At 40.5% G+C, this 18,424-nt stretch overlaps 1 pseudogene; it reads left to right on the forward strand.

Moving 5' to 3' along the window:
- The first annotated feature begins 6,798 nt into the window (after nt 1-6,798).
- Nucleotides 6,799-17,485, forward strand: LOC105707702 (S-phase kinase-associated protein 2-like; annotated as a pseudogene).
- Nucleotides 17,486-18,424: the final 939 nt, after the last annotated feature.

Genomic DNA, 18,424 nt, shown 5'->3' on the forward strand with positions numbered 1-18,424 from the left:
GCAGGGACCAAAGGAGCCATGAAGAGGGGAGCAGCAGATAGGGACAATGAGACCTCCAGGGAGACCTGTGCAGAGGCAAAGGCTGGTTGTGAGAGATGAGAATGGTTTTTGTCGTGCATTTGAATGGGAAGAAATAGAAAAAGGACTTGAAAGAGAAAACACACACACACACGCGCGCGCGCGCGCACACACACACACACACACACAAGAAATTCTAGCTATGCAAAAACGAAACAGGAAAATATTGTGGATTTTTTGCATCCAAAATATTAAAGCAGCCTACTGGCAACCCCAGGTTTATGGTGCACCATGATGGTGTAATAGTTACTGCTCTTCGTTGTTGTGGATGCCACCTTGGCTGGAACTGGAACCAGAGTAGCATCTGGCTTCTTTCTTGGCAAGATTTGGAATGTGTTACAGTTTCACTTTTTAAATCCCCTTACCAACTGCACCCAGAGGCTGTGGTCAGAGAGCAGGGTTTACTGTGTCTCCCTGCGAGGCAGTCAGGACTACAGAAGGAAACCCCCACAGCGCACTAACCTAGGGCAGAGTCTTTGGAGAAGGTTAGAAGGGGCTGTGTCTGCGCATGTGCAGGAACCATCTCAAATGGTAAAGCCCTGACTCTCCAGGAGCCTTGTCTGTGGCTTACCTGATGTAATGGTGTGGTAATAATCATTTTTCTGGCTGAGATATTTCAAAGGGCAGTAAGGCCTTTTTAGACACAATGACAATGAGCTTTGTATGAGTCTCATTCAACAGGGCATTTTACAATAAAATCTGATCATATAAAACCCAAGAAATATAATACAACCAAAACTGGATGCCATCCTCCGCCACCCCTATGCCATTTTTTGGCAGTTGGGGAGCACTGACAGTACATTACTGATGATAATTCACAGAGAGTAAAACATGCAAATCTTAAGGGCATAGATGTAACTATCACCTAGATCAAGTTATAGAAAATTTCCATCAGCCCAGAAAGGTTAGTAACCTCCTTTAGATTCCCACTGACCTTCCTTTCAGTTAGGTAAACCATTCTGATTTCTATGTTCACAGATGAATGTTGTCTGTTTCTGAAATTCACATAAATGAATATACTTTTCCGTGTCTGGCTTCTAATTTCATGCAACATAATGTTTTTGCAATGCATCCATGTTTTGAGTGTGTTATTTTGGTGTTATGGATGACTGCTATTTCTGTGTGGATGCTTGGGTTACTTCCAATTCTAACTCTCATGAACAAACCCGCTATATTCTAGTGCAATTCATTTTGTAGACATGTGCACTCATTTTTCTTGAGTTTATATTTTGAAGTGGAGTTGCTAGGTCCTGGAGTAGGTCTAAATTTAACTTTATTATTGACTGCCAAACAGTTTTCCAGAATGGTTGTGCCGTTTTACCTTCTCACCAGCAATGAGAGCATAGTTACTCCACATTCTTGTCGGTACATCTTGTCTTTCAAATTTCAAGCTGTTAAAATACCTTAAATTGAGTTTAAGGTAAAATACATTTTACTGTTTGAGCTGTTAAAATACCTTAAACCAAGTAGCTTACAAACAACAGAAATTTATTTCTCACAGTTCTGGAGGCTGGAAAGTCCAAGTTCAAGGTGCCATCTGATTCTATGTCTGATGAGGGCTCACTCTCTGGTTCATAGGCTGTGCCTTCTCCATGTGTCCTCACATGGTGGAAGGACAAACAAGCTCCCTCCAGCCTCTTCTATAGAGATACTAAACCTATGCATGCAGGCAGAGTACTCATGATTTGATCACCCTCCAATGGCCTAAACCTCCTGTTATCACCAACTTGGGGATTAGGATGTCAACAAATAAATTTGGTGGGGGAAGGCAGACACACAAGCATTCAGACCACAGCAGTGCTTAAAGGTATCTCATCACTGAGGTTTTAATTCATGTTTCCCCAACAAGAAATAATTTTGAACATTTTCTCTTATGTCTTTTGGCCATTTAGAAATTTTGTGTGTATGAAGAAAGCCTATTCTAGTATTTTGCTCACTTTTAAATAGTGTGGATTTTATTATTGATTTCTAAAATTTCTCTCTAAGTATTTGATATCTGATTCATTTTTCAAATAAGCATACTGCAAATATCTTCTCTCAGTCTATGGCTTGCCTTTTTTCTTATGGAAATTTTTTGATCAGTAGCAGTTTTTAATTTTGATGAAGTCCAATTTTCTTTTTTTTTTTTTGTAATTTTGTGACCTCTAAGACATCTTTCCTACCCCAAATTGTGACTATATTTTCCTACATTTTCTTCCAAAAATGTGTTTATATTTTTAAATCTATAATTCTTCTCAATTTCATCTCATGATCTCAGTACAATGCTTAACTGCTATAAAATCCACATCTGCAGACCAACAGTCCAATCACCCAGAAACTTGCATAACCCTTCATGTAACAACATTTAGAGTAGCTTCCTGCTGTGCTCTTTGACAACTATAGCTCCTTGTGCTCCCACCCCTCACTCACTCCCTCTCTTGCCTTCTCCCTTCCTCTCTCTCCTCTTCTCACCTCTACAAGCTGAGAAAACCAGAAAGACCTAAATCTAAGGAGAAGAAAGACCTGGTCTAATATGTGCTCAAGATATTAGAGCACAAGAAGAAGAAAGACTGAGTCTGATCTGTGCTCAAAACACACCTGTGTTCTGGTTTGTAAATCTGGTTCTGCTCCTGTGTGACCTTGAACAAATAACTTAAAGTTTATGTGCCTCAATTCTTTCTTCTGTAAAATGGGGCTAATAAGAGTAGTCTTAGGCCAAGCAGGGTGGCTCACACCTGTAATCCCAGCACTTTGGGAGGCCAAGGCAGGTGGATCACTTGAGGTCAGGAGTTCAAGACCAACCTGGCCAACATGATGAAACCCTGTCCAACCAAACAAACAAAATTTAGCTGGGTGTGTTGGTGGGCATCTGTAATCTCAGCTACTCAGGGAGCTGAGGCAGGAGAATTGGTTGAATCTGGGAGTCGGAGGTTGGAGTGAGCTGAGATCACACCACAGTACTCCAGCCTGGTGACAGAGCAAGACTCTATCTCAAAAAAAAAAAAACAAAACAAAAGAAAAGTAGTCTACTTCACTTTGCCATTGTTAGCTGTGGCTGGATTTGGTTGACAATTAATTAATAATCAATCAGAATCATCCTCCTCACTGTCGTTTTCCTCTGCATTATTTTTGAAAGCAATCATGCTGATGTTTTGCATCTTAAATTAGTTTTACTTCTTCTAAGAATTCCTGTAGATGTGCTCATGGAGTATTCCCACTGTTGCATCCAGTCCTTTATGCATAATGTCTCTGAGTTTTATTCATATTGCTGAGTATGTCAGATGTCCTTTCCTTTTTATTGCCCAGTAGTATTCCATTGAACAAATATACCAAGATTTTTTTACCAGTGTCCTGATAACAGACACTTGGGTTGTTTGTAGTTTTGTCTATTGTGAATAAAGCTGCTACGAATGTTCTTGTTATAATTTGCGTGTGTGTGTGCACGCATGTGTGTACATATGTTTTAAAGTCTCTTGAAAAAATACCTGAATGAAGAATAGCTAGGAAAAAAGAGTGTTTATGTTTAAATTTAAAGGAGACTGTCAAACCAAAGTGATTATAATATAACATTTTACATTCCCACTAAAAATGTATGAGTTCTGGGTGTTCCATATCTTCACCAAGATTTGGTGTTTTCCGATTTTATAATTTTGTCATGCTAAATGGCAGAATGGTATCTCAATCTTATTTTACTATCTATTCCTCTCACAACTAATGGTATTAAGCACTCTTTTTTTTTTTTCAGATGGAGTCTCGCTCTGTCACCCAGGCTGGAGTGCAGTGGCATGATCTCGGTTCACTGCAACCTCCACCTCCTGGGCTCAATCAATTCCCTGACTCAGCCTCTGGGGTAGCTGGGATTGCAGGAGGCTGCCACCACGCCTGGCTAATTTATGTATTTTTAGTAGAGACAGAGTTTCACCAGCTTGGTCAGGCTGGTCTTGAACACCTGACCTTGTGATCCACCCGCTTCAGCCTCCCAAAGTGCTAGCATTACAGGCATGAGCCACCACACCCGGTCAAGCATCCTTTTTTGAGCTGACTGGCAACCAGTGTACTTTCCTCTCTGAAGTGTCTGTTTACGCTTTTGCCCATTTTTAAAAATCGGTGTTTCCATTTCTAATTCTGAATTGTAGGAGCTAATTATGTACTCTGGATACAGGGTCCTGGTCAAATATGTTTTGTGAATATTTTCTCCTTGTCTGTGGCTTGCTTTTTCACTTACTTAATGATGTCTTTGGATGAAAAGACATATTTCATATTGATAAAGCCTAATATATCATGTTTCTGTTTTACTTATTTCTCTGTGTAATATTTAGGAAATATTTGCTTTCCGCCAAGCCTTAAAGACATTTTCACGCAATTTATTCCAAAACTTTATAGTTTGTACCGTTTATTCTGTGATCCAACTCAAATTAGCTTTTGTGTATATTGTGAGGTAGGGATTGAGATTTTTTTTCCTCACTGGTAGATATCTGGTTGGTCCAGCGCTATTTGTTGAAATGACACTTCTTTCCCCATTGTATAGCTTTAGTGCCTTTTTTTGCAAAAAATCAATTGGCCATGTAACAAGGATTTGTTTTCGCTGTCTCACTTCAGTTTTATCGATATGTGTATCCTTTTGCCATGTTCACATTGTTTTGTTTATATTAATAAACAGCTTAATAGAATGTCTTCCAGGTTTCACTTTTTCACATAGCTCAATATACCTGAAATGTGTCCGTCCACCATGCCATGTGCCACCACAGAAATGAAGATATGCTGTCACTTACTCTCTCTCATTTCACTAGAGGACACATGCTCTCACAAATAATGGTTGACTCCTTAGCCAAAGATCCTCTATTTTACCCTCTGGAGAAAATAAATCTCCAGTTACCTTGAGAACTGACCTAGAGGTCAAATGTCTGCAACATTCAGCAATGAATTTAGATTTTCCTTGGAAAAACATTCATTTTCAAGGTGGTTTTTCTGTTGCCATAAATTTTTTTCTGTTATTTATTAGCATGAAGTACAATGTTTGGTTTGCAATTTCTGTTCTTTGTAAGAAGAAAAACTTAAGTAGAAACAACCAGTATTTAAAGACCATTCTATGAGGTTGTCATTCACATATTATCTCTCTTTGCTGCTTTTGTTAAAATGGCATAAAGAGGGCTTTATATGCTTTCTGTATATTTTTTGGAATGTGTATTTAAACTAAAAACTTAAAATGAAAATATTCATCCAGACTCAGGCTAAGTTCCACCAAGAGCACACTTAGGATGAGTCCAACCTAAGCGTACAACATACCTGCTTGAAGTGTGCAGTTGGTGTGTGTGAGACATTCTCAACAGTATTTGTGCTCCCTGGTGTAGTGATTTTCGTGCTCCTCCCACCCTTGAAAGTCCTCGACTTAAAAGCCACATAGAACATTTCCTTTGCTAATACTTTATTCTTTCTTCAAGGAAGGACAGTTTTTAAATAGTTATCAGTTGCGCTCTTGGAATTCATAGAAAACTTGGGGAGAAACAATCCAATGGCACAAGGTCATGCGCCCAACGGGGCGAGAAGGGACTGCACACCCGCCGGTTTCCAGGCGGAAGTTGTCGGCCTTGCCTGCTGTGGCTCAGACGGGAGACGGAAACTCCCTGCAACAGCGACCGGAGACACGAGACAGGGAGCCGGAGGGCGCAGCCCTTTGCGTACGGTCCCTCCCTGTCTTGGCGCCTTCGGAGCTGGGGCTGACCCGGGGAGTTACTGGAGCTGGCAGGAACTGCAAACTCCACGCGCGCGTCCCCCGGCACCCGCACCTGCGCCTCGCGGACTCCTGGCCAGTTGAATGCCCGGTCCCCCGCAGAGCTTCGCCGCAGCTCACAGGAAAGGGGTGCAGGGTTGCGGACCCGGCGGGAGGTAGGAGGAGCCACGCGGAGGGCACCAGGCCCTGCCCGTGGCCCCCGAGAAGACAGGTCCAGAGAGGCTGATTTTGACCTGCAGGTCCAAAGGCTAATGGCGGCCTCAGACCCGAACGTCTGGGCGAGCCGCGGGAAGCGAGTTGAAGCGATCTCCATGCCTTGCTCGTCGTTTGCCAGGATTCAGAGACCAAGAAAGAGAATAGTTGCGTGGATCAAAGTCTGCAATTAACCAAAAAAGAAGCATGACCCTATGTTAGCTTGCTTAGAAAAAAAGGAAGAAGGAAGGAAAAAAGAAGGAAGGAAGAGAGGAAGGGGGGAGGGAGAGAGAGAGGGGAGAAAATGAAAAAAAAAAAAAATCAAAAAAAGAAACATGAATTTCCTAACTAATCAGATGTGAGTCGTGAGAGAAAGCCCTGCGTCGAGTTTTTGGACTGACCGTGTGGAGGGTGGAGTTGCCATTAACGAACGTAGGAAAAGGCAGGTGTAGCACGTTGCAGAGAAAAGCTCCGGCATTCGGTTCCGGGCTGGGGTCTTGCCTGAGTTTTCCATCCAGGCCGTCTCGGTTTCCGCATCCGAGTGGCTGACGCTGCGGGGAATGCAGGGGTCTGAGTCCTTTACGACGCCGAGTGTGCCCGGGTCTCACTCAGGGCTCCTCCTAGCTCCAGCGTCCTCCCGAGAACCTGGTACGCTCGGGCCCAGGCGACCCGCCACCGTCTCTCCACGCTCTGCCACCTCGCCAAGGCGCATCTCTAGGTCAGTGGTGGAGCGCGCGGGGACGCTGCAACTCGCTCCGGCACTTGTAGACCCAGCAGGTCTTCCGGGAGCGCCGCTGGCTGGACGGGAAAGGAGAGAGCTCCGCACAGCACGTGTGGGCCTGCAACTTGAAAGCAGGGATAAGACGGCCTTTGCGGACTATTTCTTGGATGCGCAGGTGGCACCAGGAAAGGTAGATGCTAAGCTAAATTCTGCTGCAACAATCGAAGGAGAGAAAAAAAAAAAAGGCTGTGGTTTGTGGTTCTCTGGTAGTGTAGTGGGTAAAGTTTGGCGCTTTCACCGCCGGCATTGGGTTGATTCCTGATCAGGGGAGAGGTCTCGGCCTCACTGTGAGGTATTGTTCTTTACTGTGTTTGCCATCTGCCACTGCTGTGGCTCAATTATTCCAAGACTGCTGGAGAAATGGAGTGAATGTCGATCCTAAAATTTAAGCTATTTATCTAGGATAAATTCCAGACAGTGGAATTGCTAGCTGAAATGTAGTGTGAATTGAAGATTCCGATGTATGCGGTCCACCAACGTGTAAGCACCAATTACACGCCCAAAAGTATGTGAGACTGCATTTTCCCCCCCGCATTTAAAATCAATGCTAGAAATTATCAATCTTTTAGAGATAATTTTAAGCCATATTTATCATCAAAGGATTTCTTCATAATCAATTTCCCCTTCGACTATAAATCCACAAGACACCGCAAAAGTGGAAGAAGTGCCTAGAATTTCAGCAAACTTGAAATCAGTAGTCTCTCTGCTGTCTCCTGTTTGGCATCTACCCTTTTCTTCCAGGTAAGATTGGTCACAATAGAAAAATAATTAATAAATGTAATAAAAATATAAGCCTGGATTTTTGCTCACAGTGTTCTCACTGGGTCTGTATTTTGTGAATGTGGTGCTGTTCCTTGGACAGTCTCATGGCTATGCTTGAGACTGTAGGCCCTTGGACACCTGGTGCACGGGAGGGTCCCCAAACCCATCTTTGGAAGTGTTAGCCGAGTAAATGGGCACCAGTAATAAAGGCAGCAGTGCCTGAAGACCTAAGGCTGGTTGGAACCACAGCAGATTTTTGAAAACCAGAGCGGACTTGTGTTCATAATTCAATAATTTCATTTTTATTTTGATCAAATTTTAATTTGATTTAAATTTTCATAACAATTTTCATTTTGATGGCAACTTTATCCATTTTGACAAAGACACTTGTGGAGGAGGGACCCTTTATTTGACCATCAATTTTCCTGTCTTTGTCTCAGAAAAATTTAATGATAAATTATAATAAAATAATGTTTCACATCTTACATTATTAACATTTGTTTGAGTTGGCTTATGCTGTCAGTGTGTTTCCCACTGTGTAACACTCCTGATGAGTTATATTCAACTATTTAGTAACACATATTACTACATACACACATGTATACATGTACACAACTAAATTTACATGTACCTATACACATGTATGCACATATATACATTTACACATGTATTCACATATATACATGTATACATGTGTATAAATTATATCCATACGTAATTTCAAAAGGTAAATTAAATATAATGGGAAAGTGTTGGTAACCGCTTAGTGTTGCACTAACATAGCTGAATTTATGGCATGGTCTCATATATTGCAGATATCTATACTGTAATATTAAAATGGCATTTCCTTGGACAACCTAATTGTCCATTTCCTGGCTCAGCATGATACATGAAAGGAGTAAAACCTGGAAGAAAATAGCCTTTTGAAGGACCTGCCTAATCAACTTCTCCCATAGTATTACTTGGAGTGACATCAGAAAATTGGAATAAAATATATCTGTAAAAAAGGCAAATTCCCTGCTCTCTTCCTCAGTCTTTAATACACAGAGGAGGACAGCCAGCCTCAGGTTAGGATTTCTCTTCTCATTCTTCACATACCAGGACAGGTACTGAGCTCGTTTGCTGATGTTTGGAGACATAGCATATTATACAAAGGGGTGTAGTCATGACTGCCCCTTTTCTACCAGACCATCAAAACTGGCAACCTGGCTGCTGCTAAGGGGAGCTTCTAACCTTGAATCCCCACTCCACATGATTTCTTTCTGGTTCTCTTTCTGCAGAGAACTTGCATCCATCAGATTCATTTGGAGAAGTTTGGTAAAGGTTACTTTATGCTTGGACAGAAGAAAAATCCTAAGGCCTTGAACACAGCCTTATCCTCTGATACAGTTTACTGGGATTCCCCCCACTGTGGTACAGCCCTGACATAAATTGTGATGATCTCTGCCTTGTCAGTTTTATCTATGTGTATATCTTTTACAGTAATCCCCACATCCACCAGAGAACCTAGGTTATTGGCAGAATGAGATTTGGGAATTCTCTGGTCCTCTGGCCAGACACTATCAGTTAGTACTCGAATTCCACCATTTTTGAAACTACATACAACAAATTTTAAGTACTGTTTATTTCATGGAGTTCAGCTTAAAGGAAATGAAAATTATTACTTGGTATTCTGTATTTTTCTAATTTTAACCATAACATAAGTTTCTTATTGAAAAAAGTATGGAAGCCAGAAAGCAGTGGAGCAACAATATTTTCTCCAAAGCAAACAGGCCAAACTTTGGCAGGAGTTACAGATCTAGCAGGCAGTGGTGGCTCCTGTATCAGAAACACAGCCCTTTACTCTGTGACAGGCAGTAGTTTTCAGTTTCTTGTCTTCCTTTCAGCTGCCAGACAGATTGAACCTTGTGAATTCATTGGCATAGTCCCAAGAAACTTTACTTGGCAGGCAAGCAAGCTATTGATTTTGGGGGTGGTTATCTGTCACTCTGGCTAGCAGAGATCTGATAACACTGCAGTCAGAGCTGTTGAGTTTTAAAATTTTGACTTGCCAACCAACAGGACATTATTTTATTTTATTTTTTTTTTTGAGACAGAGTTTCGCTCTTGTCACCCAGGCTGGAGTACAATGGTGCGATCTTGGCTCACCTCAACCTCTGCCTCCTGGGCTCAGGACATTATTTCTGTGGTGAAATTTAGACATCAGAGGCTACAGACATTCAGGCTATATTCTGACCCATTTATTGGTGGCAAATGTTAAGGGATTTTGCCCTATTAGCACTTTTTTTTACTTATGATGGTACTCTGAACAGAAGAATCTCCTCTAACAATTCAAGACCATTCACTATATAAGCATGTAACTCATCAATCTCAGTGACACATTTTCACAACTCTACATTGAATTGGCTCAGAGGCTTCACTCATAATTTTAACTCCCTCCACCCTCACTTTACTGAAGGTTTTACCCAAACTCTGTCAGTTGACAGAGTAGCTCTACAGGAACACATACCAAGAAGTTGAACACATGCACTTTAGTTACAACAGCACCTGCCAGGAGAACATCTTACCTCCTTGCCTGAGAGTTCATGGAGTGCAGTGAAGTATCATTTATTAGGTCTAAGTATTAATATTTTTAAGCCCCAGAAGACTAGACATATATTTTGTATAGTTACTTTAGATTTAGCAACATATGTGCTGCTATCTGGCTCTTTCTGTCTAAGCATCTGAATTTTTGTATGTAATCATGGTGCTTCTGCCTGAGAAACATCACATAGAATTTCCTTTTGTGTTGGTCTGCTTATGAAAATCTATTTTGGCTTCTTTTCTCTGAAAGTGTCTCTATTTTGCTTTAATTATTGGAAATTAATTTTATTAAGTATGTAATTCTAAGAGGCAGTTATTTTCTTTCAGCATATTGAAGATATTTGCATTTGATTATTGCTATTCAGAAGGCAGCCAATTGTCTAACTTGCTTATTTGAATGGAATCTTCCTGTTTTTCCTCTATTTTTTGTCTTTACTATTTTTGTCTTTTTTTTTTATTTTCTGCAATTTTACTCTTCTGTCTTAAGCTATGGACTTCCCTTTATTTATGTTGCTCAATTGGCTGGCCTTCTAGAATCTGTTGACTTTTTAGTTTCATTTTGTCTGGAAAATTCTCAAATATTACCTCTTCAATATTAATACTTAGACCTAATGAATAATAACAGCATTTATTACCTTTATTTTCTTTCTTTTCTACTTTTGAGCCTCTAACTAAAACTAAGATAGACTGTCTCACTCTATTTGTTATATAAATGATAACAGTATATAATATAGAGTAAGACTAAATGAACTAAAAGTGTTCCAACATCCATATGTTGTCCAGGATGAGGATGTGTCAATTATTACTATGTTTAATAAATTAAGGATTAAGATTGCAATTTTTAAGGTAATCACAAAAGAATAGAAGCAACTTAAATACAATAAAAAATATAGAAGCAAAAAAGTGAAGCAAAGCATATAAAAATGTAAAAAATATAGTGGTATAATAGTTAAAAGGGGGGCCCGAGCAGCAAGCTCCGAGTCGCTGCGCGCCAGAGCGAGAAGCCAGGCCGGCAGCTCTGCAATTAATGAACGTATTTTTTTTCCAGGTGCTGTTAAAAATGCACGTATTTTAAACTCCCGAACCTGCGGACGCTATGCACAGGAAGCACCTCCAGCAGATTCCAGACCTGAGTAGCAACATTGCCGCTAGCTTCACGTGGGGATGGGATTCCCGCAAGACTTCTGAACTGCTTTCAGGAATGGGGGTCTCCGCCCTGAAGAAAGAGGAGCCCAACAGTAAGAACATCCCCCAGGAACTGCTCTCAAACTTGGGCCTGCCGCAGAGCCCCCCAGGAAACGGCTGAAGAGCAAAGGGAGTGACAAAGACTTTGTGATTATCCGCAGGCCTAAGCTAAATCGAGAGAACTTTCCAGGTGTTTCATAGGACTCGCTTCCGGATGAGCTGTTTTGAGGATCTTTTCCTGTCTGTGCCTTCCTGAGCTGCTAAAGGTCTCTGGTGTTTGTAAGAGGTGGTATCGCTTAGCGTTTGACGAGTCTCTATGGCAAACCTTAGACCTCACAGGTAAAAATCTGCACCCGGATGTAACTGGTCAGTTGCTGTCTCAAGAGGTGATTGCCTTCTCCTGCCCACGATCATTTACGGACCAACCATTGGCTGAACATTTCAGCCCTTTTCGTGTGCAGCACATGGACCCATCGATCTCAGTTATTGAAGTGTCCACCCTCCAGGACATCCTGTCTCAGTGTTCCAAGTTGCAGAATCTAAGCCTGGAAGGCCTGCGGCTGTCGGATCCCATTGTCAATAATCTCTCACAAACCTCAAATTTAGTGCGACTTAACCTTTTTGAGGGTTCTGGATTCTCTGAATTTGCCCTGCAGACTTTGCTAAGCGGCTGTTCCAGACTGGATGAGCTGAACCTCTCCTGGTGTTTTGATTTCACTGAGCAGCATGTGCAGGTGGCTGCTGTGCATGTGTCAGAGACCATCGCCCAACTGAATCTTAGCTGCTACAGAAAGAATCTCCAGAAATCAGATCTCTCTACTTTAGTTAGAAGATGCCCCAATCTTGTCCACCTAGACTTAAATGACTGCTTTCCGGAATTTTTCCAGCTCAACTACCTCCAACACCTATCTCTCAGTCGGTGCTATGATACCTTAAACTTTACTTGAATTTGGAGAAATTCCCACACTACGAACACTACAAGCTTTTGGAATTGTGCCAGATAGTACCCTTCAACTGTTAAAGGAAGCCCTTCCCCAACTAAAGATGCGGGATGGTGTCTCTTCTTTAGAACAGGGAAGGTAAACAGGAAGCCCAATTGAAAGAGTACTTAGCCATTTTTATTCTTGGTTTTCCCTTTGCCTTCATTCTGCAAGTATATTAGGGAACCATTTGAGAGGGAAAACTATGAAATCCTGCTTTTTGAAATGATTCTAAAAGCTTCTATCACTACTTTGCTCTTAAAAGCCAAAGTTGTAGGCCTTTTGAAATGCTGGGAGAGTGAGCCTATAATTTCAAGATACCTTAAAGAGCAAAATTTGAGCCACTTTTCCCAAGTGCCCTTCTTATTAAGTCCATTCAGAATCAAGCTTAAAACCACCAACGAACAATCTTCATAGCCTCCTATGTAACTTTTATCTATCTAATTTTATAGTATTGCTTTAATAAGCTATTTGTATTATGAGCTGAACAAAAAGCGAATCATAGGATAGTAGCATATAAGGCCATCTCTTGTAATAGGAAAGAAAAAATGTGTTTTAATTTTGCCTTTAGATTCAAAATTAGGTTAATAGACATTAGTTGCCACATGGAATTCACCTTAAAACTTACAAAAGACCAAACATTACCAAAACCAGAAGTATAGAATTGGTGTAGGGTCTGAAGGCCCAGGAGACAGCTTTCTAAACAGGTTAATTTGAAGTATCTTGTAATGTTCATTAAGTTACTTTGTTTCCAGAATTCTAAATTAGATGAGAAATATAATTGTTGTTTTCTAACTTGATAATCAAATTATGTATACATGGGTCCTTTAGATTTTAAAATGACTTGCTCTGTTTTAGAAAGGTGCTGTTAATCTAATCTCCATTCTTGAACATTTGGATGGAAGAATTCTGAAGTTGCCTGCTGTTTTCCTTTAGTGCTGAGGTTCTTAAGGTTACTTTTATGTTATTCTGGAATCAAGTATTTTAAAATGTCTTTTTTTTTAAATGATCTCTCACCAATAATTGTTTGAATTTATCTATCTATAAGGGTATCGGACCTAAAGTTCCCTAAGAGGAACTCCACTCCCTTCATTCAGAAATATACAATAGAAGCAGGTATGTGTTTCATGCAGTTTCAGCAGTATGCACAGCTTATACCTACATAAGAGTTAAAATCCAGATGTGGGACCTTTTGATACCATCAGTGATTTTTTTAAAACTGGTACACAGAAATGAAAAGATTAAATTCTACTTCTTAAAAATCACAAAAAACTAGTTTAAATTGATGACTTCTTCATATGTTCAAAATGTAATGCCAAGAAAAGCCAAAATCCATCATTTGCATTAACTGTTTTTTTAATCAAAAATTGTTAATGTTGGAAACATAGTATGAAGTGCCTTTATCTGCTTAGACCTAAGGAAGATTTTAAAGTTGGGTTACACAGGAAATGACTATGCTTAAATTTCTTAGTAAACAGTGCTACATACTATCTGAAATTATTGTTTACAGATTAGTGACAAGAGCTGGGGTTAGGATTCAGCTGGACTCTGACATCCGGATGCCCTCAAACATACAGAACTTGCAAACTCAAGTCCAGCCATAAGCTATTTTGCCAACATGTCAGAGTAATCTGTATTTTTGTGATTTCTACTTTTATAGACTTGTTTTAAAATAATAAAATGCATTTTTATAAAAACAAATAAATAGTTAAAAATTACTGTTCCAAAACAGACAAGAAAATAAATTGAAAGAGAACAAATAGAAAAAAAAAACATGGTAGATTTAAAATAAATATATATCAGCAATTACATTAAATGTAAGTGGACCCAATTATCCAGTAAAAAAAAGAACCCCAAAATATTGCTAGACTGGATTTTAAAATTAACTACATGCTGTATTTAGGAGTTGTATCTAAAGTAAAAAGTGAGAGGAAGGTTGGAAATGAAAGGTAAAAAAAGGAGCTTGATTGAAAACATTAACAAAAAGGTGGCCCTATTAATAGACACTAAGGCAAAAAGCATGACTTCAGAATATAACTCTTAGGGAAATCATTCCTTTCTAAATACTTTTTATGCTGACTGGTTATCATAGGTTGTGATATATGTTGATCTTTCTGCACCATTTTGTTTAGACAAAGAGCTTTGGTATTTTCTTCTTTACTCTCCAACTAAAAAGATATAATAAACTAATAAATCTTCAAACATTTCTTATCTTTAAAATTTTGTGTAAGTGATTATTGTCATATTATTTAGTGCAGTGATTTGTTTTCATCCTTACTTCCTAATCTCCAGGCATTGCCAGGTACCTGAGCTTTTCCGATGTACGTGTTTCAAAGCCAGCACAAGTCCAGAACCCACTGCCTCTGAGAGTTGATCCATGGCAATTCTTTTCCCAACATCCCCTTGGTCTCTAGGACTCTAATGACCAAAGGAAAGGGGATTGCTGTTGCTTGGCTACTATGTTGGTAGATGTGATTTTAGGCTACAGGTGTGTCCACAGATTTACACTATAGAAAGGTCACTCAAGATACAGTGTGGCAAATGGGTTGGAATAGACAAGACTGGCTGTAGAGAGGCCAGTTTTTGATCTGCTTATGTTAATGGAGGTGATGGATGGGCCAGTGTAGTGATAAAGTGGCAGTGAGTCTGCAGAGAGTCCAGTAAATTTAAATACTGTAATTCTTTGGAAATAAATTGTTGTGTTGGGAGATTGGGAGTGTTTATCTAAAGATGCTATCAAGACCTGATGTGAGCAGCAGGATGCATAGCAGTGAGCATAAGTCTCTAGGCAGGGGTAGAAGCAGCTTTCAGTGTCTGTTGAAACACCAAGAACCACCCACTACTCTTTAGGAGATGCTGGCTTGGGGCTGATCACTGAGTGTTGAAGTAGAGTGTGGTACACGATGCTGACAGGGAGCTCCCTGGTGTGTTGAGTTTTAGTATCTGTGACTCTGAGATGTATATGATGCCTCTGGTAAGTTTCAGAGTTGAGAAAAGGAAGTACAGATTTGTATTTTAGAAAGAGATTTGGGAATAAATGTGGCTCTGGTTGATAAAGACAATATATGAAGTTTTGTTGGCCGGAGCTGGTATGTGTCTTGGGTGTTGGGTGGAGAACGGATAGAACCACAGCTTTGCAAGGTCAATGTGAAGGGCAATTTCCTTGTTGGGCTCAAGTTTATGACTCAGCCTGAACCTAGCTTGGCTTCTCAACTGGAGAAGAAGGATAATTACATGTCACACACAGCTCCTGTCTTTGAAAAAGTCATAATAACTCTCAGACGTAACATGTGGGTCAAACTCTCCAGATTTTTCTCTTCAGTTTAATCCCTCCACGGAAAATTGGGGAAATAAATCTCTCTACTATTTGAACTTCATCAAAAGACCAATGTGTTAATAGTTCAGCCATTAATATGTCTTTAAACCTGGCTACTCCTTACACAGCTATTACACAAAAGCATATTAACTGGGGAAACTGGATTCTCCCCAACAATGAAACATTGGCTGCAAGCATTATTAATCTTTTTATGTCACATACTCCTTCAAATGGTTTATACATTTTAGAAAACAGACAAATGATGGTATTATAATGATTACAAGACTGATTATTACTCTTTAACAAAAAACAGCCACAAAAAACTAACTCCATTAGCATCAACTTGATTCTGTCCTTTTATTTCCTCCTCCTCCCCCTCCCCCTTCCTCTCCTCCTCTTTCTCTTCTTCTTCTTCTCCTCCTTCTCCTTCTTCTCCTCCTTCTCCTTCTTCTTCTTTTGCCTATGATATTCTGGTATAGCAGATTACCTCTTTCTTCTAATTCTAATTCCGATCCTGCTTCTTTTTTCTTCCCTAGATTACAATTTAACTTACCTGTGCGACCAGATAGTTCTCCCTTCTCAGAGCCACTAAAGCAAGAGTTGGAGGTTGAGGTCCTAGATTGAAAATTTAGGATCAGAAACAAGGAACTGGATGAATTTCTGATGTTTTTCTGTGGGAGTCTGTTATGCAGTTGGAAAGAGCATTTTTCAGAGTTAGAGTCTGGAATTAGATAAATAAGTTATTTTAATATTTATAGTTTTGTCTAGTAAAAAAAAGTCTTCTATGAAAACCTTGGTTGTCGATGTCTTTGTTAGCTTTTAACCAATACTGCAAAAAGCTTGTTTTAGAACAACTTCTGTCTTTTTCAGTGTTGTATTTCAATTTTTCCTCCAGGAACACACATAAGAGCTGCATTGGTGATCCAGTATGAGAATCCTCACCTCTTGGGTGAGAGACCCTGGTTCAATTCATGGTGAATGCAACAAATTTTGTGCTTCACTTCTCTATACTCTTTATACTTTCTATTCTGCAAAATTATACTATCCCATGTTTAGGGGCCTTGGTTGTGGAGGCTTTTGACTGATGACAATGGTAATCCAAGTGATGGCCAATGCCTGGAACATAAGATACTCAGGAAATGATCTTGTGATCTAGTGACCTTGCAGTTAGAGTCAAGAGCCATTTCTGTAATCCCAGCACTTTGGGATACCCAGGCGGGCAGATCACCTGAGGTCAGGAGCTTGAGACCAGCTTGGCCAACATGGTGAAACTCCGTCTCTACTAAAAAATACAAAAATTAGTCAGGCATGGTGGTGCATTCCTGGAGCCACTTGGCATAGTCTATCTTTGAAAGTGGCAAGTGTTTCTGATAGTTTGCTGCAGTTTTGAATATTGGTACATAAAACATTTGTTACTTTCATCTATTCTCCAGGTAGATCCCTGAAAACCCAAAGAACCATTACATCCCTGATTTGCATGCTGGACCTCGGGCTGACTGCTGGGTCATGAATCACTATGGCGTAAGGATCAAGAAGTGAATTTGCTGGAGGGAGAGAAGCTGTGAGGAGGAGCAATCATCTTGGTGGTGTCAGGTGTCAGTAGCCCAAGAAAAGGGGAGGCATGTGGGGAGGAATCAGTGTGGACATGGAGGGGGAGACCTGGCTTTGGGCAGAGATGATGAGTGTATGTGGACCCTCAGGCCTGTACCCTGGACACCATGAACTGAATTAGTTAATGTTGTCACCCACTGTGGCCTCCCTGTGTTCTGTGAGCCCATTTGCTTTCCCAAAAGGATTCCTAGTAATGTGTGTCAACAGGTGTTGGCCTGTTTTTTGTTTTTTTTTTTGAGATGGAGCAGTGCACAGTGGCTTGATCTTGGCTTGTTGCAGAAGGAGCCATTGACAGAACCCGCCCCCCATCCAGATACTGGAGTGAGGAAGGAAGAGATTTTGTTGTTGGCTGTGAGATCGGCACTTCTGCCAAGGATCTCTTGACCAGCAAGAGGGTCCTAATACCTGGAAGAGAGAGTGCGTGGAAGAGAAGAGAGATAGAGAAATGGGTCTGGAGGTCTGATAAGAGATATGCTCAGATCAGCGATTTATTCTTTGTGCACATGTTCTTATATATGATTTTACATACAGTGACTGACGTCAGTCTTCTTACAGAATCATTATCAGGGGGAAAGAACAGAAAGTTACAAAGTAACCAAAGAAAGTACAAAATAACCAAGGAAGGGGACAACATACAAGTTTACCTAAAGTTCACAAAAGATTCTTATCCTTTTATCCATTGTTACAGAAAATAACGTTAAGACAGGTGGGCAAGCAATAAATCAGGAGGAGAGCAATTTTCTAGTGATTCAGTGAATGATCTCAATGCTTCTGTGACTATGGGTAAATAGAGTCATAGAACTAGCCCAGAACATTGACTTCAGGAGAAACACAATAATCTGGCATTACTTCAGTCATGCTTTAGAAGCAGTGAACTGAGAGTGACTCTCTGCAAGCTTAACATTTCCCACGTCTTCCTGTAGCCACCTCACTCGACTGCACCCAGTGGAGAGAGACGTGTCTGGGCTCAAACCCCGTCATGGCGGAGACACAGAGGGGCCTCTACGCTGGTGGGGGATCCCCACAAGATTTTATTCAGCTAGCTGTGGAGCATCATTTTGCTCATGTCCAAAAAATGCCGAGCTCCCTGAAATGCAGTTTCTTTCCCCTCTTAAAGACATACAACCCAAGAGGGATCAGACGTAAAACTGTGTCATTGCCCATTGGCTGGATATCTGACATTACAGTCTTTGGCTTTTATTGATTTGCTAATTTACATGCAGTGT

This window comes from Aotus nancymaae, unplaced genomic scaffold (genome assembly GCF_030222135.1).
Source record: "Aotus nancymaae isolate 86718 unplaced genomic scaffold, 86718_ANA_hifiasm-v0.15.2.pri h1tg000022l_1, whole genome shotgun sequence".
NCBI lineage: Eukaryota > Metazoa > Chordata > Mammalia > Primates > Aotidae > Aotus > Aotus nancymaae.